Source organism: Camelina sativa, chromosome 3, assembly GCF_000633955.1.
Source record: "Camelina sativa cultivar DH55 chromosome 3, Cs, whole genome shotgun sequence".
In the NCBI taxonomy this organism is placed as follows: Eukaryota; Viridiplantae; Streptophyta; class Magnoliopsida; order Brassicales; family Brassicaceae; genus Camelina; species Camelina sativa.
This window is the reverse complement of record NC_025687.1, coordinates 23,115,968-23,121,969: the sequence shown is the minus strand read 5'-3', so window position 1 is coordinate 23,121,969 and position 6,002 is coordinate 23,115,968.

Below are 6,002 nucleotides of genomic sequence, written 5' to 3'. Positions count from 1 at the left end.
TTTTTTTTTTTTTTTTTTTTTGAATCTAATGAAAAAAAAAAAAAACATGATTTTTGTGTCTTACTTATTCTGTCCAGCTTCTTTCTTCATCAAAAAGAGAGAACCTTAAAAATCGGTTTTTTGTAGTAAAAGTACAAAAATATAATGTGTAACATATAGATCAGATTAATTATTTTATAGAACTACATTATTTCAAAACATATTATTTTAAAATCACTATACAATTTTATTCTTGTTTTTCTAACATGCATTGTGCAACTTAGATAAATAGTATACTCGGCTAATTTGATAATTATGTCTATGCATGTTTCCATGATTTGCAAAGAATTCAAATTACTTAGGGTTTCCGTTGTTCCTAAAATCAATTCGGTTACATTTGGAAAGTAGCGGTAGGTTTTTTTGTATGTGCCTATTATGGATTTACTGATTTGTCAAAATTTAATTACAACCCTTGATTTCAGTGGAGGTGTTGCTTTCAAATGTCTAAGCTTTTCCTCTGATCCGATTGAAATCATCGAAGAGTTTTTTCTCCAAAAAATACGTACGCCAGATACACCCATTGAAGATTCTCTACTCATTCCTATTTTTCAACTAAAACGTAGTCAAAATCTCTTGAAATCAATTTTTTTAAAAGTAATTGTTAAATTTGAATAGTGGTGGATATGAGATGATTTTACATAAATTCTTAATTGAATAGCAAGAGATTCTAAACTATTTTAAATCATTTCAAATAAATATCATTTTCAATAACATATGATTTGCAAAGAGGTTTAAAAATCACAAGTTTAATAACAAATGGTTTTTTTAAAACCAAAATATTTTTAAATCCAAAACGACATATATTTTTTTTAATTGTAAAATCGGAGAAAAAACTCCGTCTATTTTTTATTTAGACCTTTGATACCTCGTTTTTTATGGAATAAAAAGACTTCATTTATTTATTTTTTTCATAAAAATTATTCTTATGAAAAAATCTAAACCGAAACATCTTTTTATAAAACAATTAAAATAAATCAACATAACTAAAATAATTTAACCCTAACATTATTTAAATAGACTCAAATACTTAACATTATCTAAATAATACAATTGAAATAAATCAACATAACTTAATAAGTCAAGAAAAGACCCTAAACTTATATTTGAATTTTAACCCTAACATTATTTATAGTTTTCAATCATAAAATCTAAACTCTAACCATTTTTGTACAATATAAAATCAAACCGACATATAATTTTGTTTAATTTTAAAATCTAAACCCTAATTAACCATTCTTTTGTTAATCCAAACAGATATAATTTATTTCATTTAATTGTCAATCTAAATTAGGGTCTTCCTTTATACACTCAAGTGACATATAATTTGTAAAATCTAAAATCGAATCCTGTTTTATCAACCCAAACCGATATATAATTTTGTTTAATTATAAAATATAAACTTTAACCCCTCTTTAACAAACCTAAGCCGACATATCATTTTGTTTAATTGAAATAACTAAACCCTAAACACTCAAACCAACGAATAATTTCAGTTAAAATCAAAATTTTAATCTTCTTAATTCATACTAGTATTTTTGCAGGAATTTTTGCTCAAAAATACTTTTTGGAAAGTTTTTACAATTAATACATTGACTTTAATATTAGTTACCAAAATTTCAAAATTAATTATAGGTAAAATTTCAAAATTTAATCTTTCTATCTCATTCAAACATAAATATATGATTTACTTTCATTTTTATTTGAATTTATATTTAAATTCTTTGAATTATTCTATAATAAATTTAGTTAATAAAAATTGTGATTTTTTCCTGCATATGATGTAATACAAATTTTTAAAAACGGACATATATTACTCAATAGATGAATAAAAAAATACGGGTACAATATTTCACATCGCCTAAAAAATTGGGCAATAGTTCAGAGTCATACTATAAAAGAGACCAAAATGATTCATAATACAAATGAGTAGAAAGCTTGATTTATCAGGCATTCAAACTTACAAAACTTTTATTTAATTTATTCTGGTTCTTTATTTTTAAGATTTTTAAAAAGTTAAATATTAAAAATATTTAAAATTTTAAAAAGTTAAATATTATAAATAGTATATTTTATGAAAAGTATAAATATTTATATTTTTAAAAAAGTTAAACTTTATAAAATTTTAAAAATATTAATAATATTTAAACGTTTATAAAGTTTCAAATATTCTAAATATTTAAACTTTATAAGAAGTTTAAATATTATAAATATTTCAACTTTTAAAAAAGTTAGAAGGCCTTTACAATATTAATAACATATTTAAACTCTTACGAAAATTCAAATATGAGAAATACTCAACCGTTTTAAGAACTCCAAGTATTATAAATATTTAAACTTTATAAGAAGCGCCAATCTTATAAAATGTAAATGGTTACAACCTTAATAAATAACATATCAACTCAATCTAATATTTACAATATAAAACAATAAATATTAAAAATTATGATTATATAGTACGGGTTAAAATATCTTGGGACAAAGTTATATACCGGGACGGATTTTGTCGATATTTATATAAATTTAAAATATCATTAATTTGTTGTTAAACGGGTAAAACATCATTTCATTATTTTGGTTAACACTATCGGTATCTCATAATAGACATATCTAATTAAATTGATTAATAAATATTATGTAAAAAAAATAAATTATGTTGCAGTATTATATGGTTTAAACTTTAGACCACAAAATTAACAATTATTATATAATTATAACATATTTAACCAACAAATACAACTTATAATTTAAATGTTTTAGTTATAAATAATTTGTCATGCGGTATACCGCGGGTCCTAATGGTCCTAATCTAGTATAAATTATAACTTTTACATAAACTTTGTTTACTGTAAAATCTAAACATAAACTCGTTTAATAAAAAAAGCAATTTGTTTTATTTCTCTTATTTTAATTTTGATTTATCTTCTAAATATAATATTACATAACATATTATTGTATTTTGAATGGCTAATTAAAGGGGTAAATAAAAGAGTTTCACTTCTGAACCTAAGAATATTTCCTTTGAAGATGTCTATCTCGATTACAATCTCTTAGTGGGCCCCAAGTCATATATCTGCTCGCAGACCTACCTTTATCTAACGGCTGGTATGTTACGTACGAGAGACTTTATATACTTGTTTACCGATTCTATAAATCACCAAGTGATATTTTCCCTTGTTTTGTCCTTGCTCGCACGGTTTTGATAATCATTTTCGTGACATCCATAATTCATTAGCTATCTCCCAATTGGACGGATAAAGACGGATCTGCGTTTCAACAGATTGAGTACGCTGCAGAGAGACGGCGATATCTCTCGGCTGACAGGTTCGATCAACATGAAAATGGGTTCTATAGAAAGCTGATTCTCGGGGCGATCTATGAGTAGGTTATTCAAAACCTGGTTCGTCATACTCAGCTGGGAAATCGATCTCGAGGCAGGCTGGTCGAAAACAGACGGATCTGTCTTTGAAAGATAGAGTACGTTGAAGAGAAAATGTGATATCTACTCATAAGGGAGCTCGGATTGAAACAAAATTGGGTTCTACGGAAAGCTGGTTTCCGGGGCAATCCATAGATGGGTTATTTTTCTTCCAGTTCGGCGAGAGCTGCCGTTAAATTCTCCTTGCAAGGAGGCGGTTCAGATGGTTGAATTTGATCTTCTGGTTTGTCTTAGCTTTGGTAATAGAGAGAAAAAACGTTGAACTCTTAGTGATGACCAGTTGCAGGATCGTTACTTAGGCCAATTTAGGTGATGACCAGTTGCAGGATCGTTACTTAGACTAACCCTTGCTATAGCCAGTTGCAGGAACAAAGCTTTTAAGAATTTTGGAAATCCTTCAAAATTCCATCTTAAAGGGTGTGATTTTATAAGTCACATTTTTTAACTTAGTATCTTAAAATCATTCAAAGTAGCTCTTTTAAAAAAAGTTGTGATATTTTGAATAACAATAGATTTTAAGTAAGTTTTACAAATTATGGATTGAATAACAAGAGATTGTGAATCATTTTAAATGATTTTACATAAATGTCAAGTTCAATAATATAAGATTTCAAAAGGTTTTTAAAAATCATCAGATGAATAACAAGTGATTTTGAGAATACCTTAAAATCTTCTAAAATATAAGTTGAATACCCCTCTTAGAAGATTTTTGTGATTTATTAATAAAATACTAATGATTATTTTACGAGATTTGTTAGAAGATTTTGTAGTATTTAGAAATGTTTTGGATTTTTGATGCTCAGCCTCGTCTTTATAACAATTCTCTATTCACTTTTTGATGCTCACGCTCGTCTTTTTTTTTTTTTTTCAAAGAAACGCTTTCAATTAAGCTGAAACCTCAAAAAGAGGTGAGTTCTTACAACAAGATTTAACATAAGAAAAACAATAAAAGGATAAGAGTTCCATGAGCTTAACAAAGGGATTTTCAACTTGAACAAGTTTTACAATATTTGAGCAGTCTGTTGGAACCAATGTGGATTCGTCTTCAAAGCCAGGCTTCACGAGATCCTCGACCCAAGAATGGTCATAAAAGGCTCTAGTGGATAACACATTCGAGCTTGAGTAAAAGTGTTCCATGGGGGGAACAATTGGAGGGCTTAATGCCAATCGTAGAGGGTTCATGGACATAGGCACATAGTCCTTCAAACTTTTAGAAACTCACCTCATGATTCTAGATGGAGCTACAATCGGGTTTCGCAGAGGATGGGAATCAAACTGTAACAAAGCAGGTGGGTCCTCTCTCACATGAAGCTCAACGCCATGGAGGTTAAGGAGATCCACACTAAACTTGTAGTCAGTTTGGCCATGGGAGTTATCAACAGACCCAAGCTTAAGATCTAGTGGCGATAGATGGGAAGTGGGTTTGAGGGGTATAAACAGTAGGTTCAAAAACACAGTCGGTTCAGGTTCATCCTTATACCTACACATTGTATACATCCGACCAAACCTAATAAGGGAGCTTCGACGCACAACTCTATCAAACCGTTCTAAAAAAGCCAATGTTCTGCTGTCGAGGAGACCTCGACTTGACCAAGCAGAAGTAGTGGGTGCTAAAAAGGGTGAGTTTTATATAAACTTATCGGCATCGGATCTGGGAGGGTTCATATTCGGTTCAAGATCAGGGAATGGGAATGGGGGAGCAGCTTGATACGTATGATAGCACATAATGTTCAAGACTCCACAAAGCATCAACTTTAGACTTACAACGGTGATAGGTTATTAGCAATATCCATACGGTTTTAAAGATTGATTAAGCTTGTCTTCTCTAAGATCAGAGTTCCTATGACCGAATGGGAGACCTTTTTCTCCATTATCAAGCAAACACGATTCAGAGAAAAGCAAAGCAGAGTAGTTGAGAATTCAAACCTGGATATGGGCCATAGTGGGGTTAATGGGCCACAAAGATAAGCAAAGCCCTTCCTAATAAACCCAAGGGTTGATGTTGTTGGGTGGTGGGAGTACGATTCGCCGCCGTTCTGTAGGATCGGAGTGGCGCGCAGCGATAAGGCGCCATGATGAACCATCCGCCAACTTATAAGCTCGTTGTGTGTCGTCGGCGTTCCCATTGGAAAAGGCACATCTGATGGTCCAAGAGAAACTCTTACCATCAAAGAAATCCAGTGCGAAGGAAGCAATGGTGGTGTCGATGGTGGTCCAGATCTAGAGCCAAAAGATGTAGTGATGAAGTCTTGCTTAGGTGTATGAGATGAGGAGCAGTTGGACTGTTTTGAAGCTTCTATTATAGGGTTCACGAGCGGGTATGCATCCAAGATCTGGTTCAGATTGGAGCTTGTAGAGTACCGATTAACTCTTTCGTCGGTAAAGCAACCGTTAGAAAATAAAACTTCTTGGAAAGGTTCGCTTGGATTTTTAGGGGAACAGAAAATAGAAGTAGAGTAAGAGAACAAGGCAAAGTTTAGGTAGATAGCAAAAAGGTTAAGCAGGTTTTTCACCCCCCCCCCCCCCC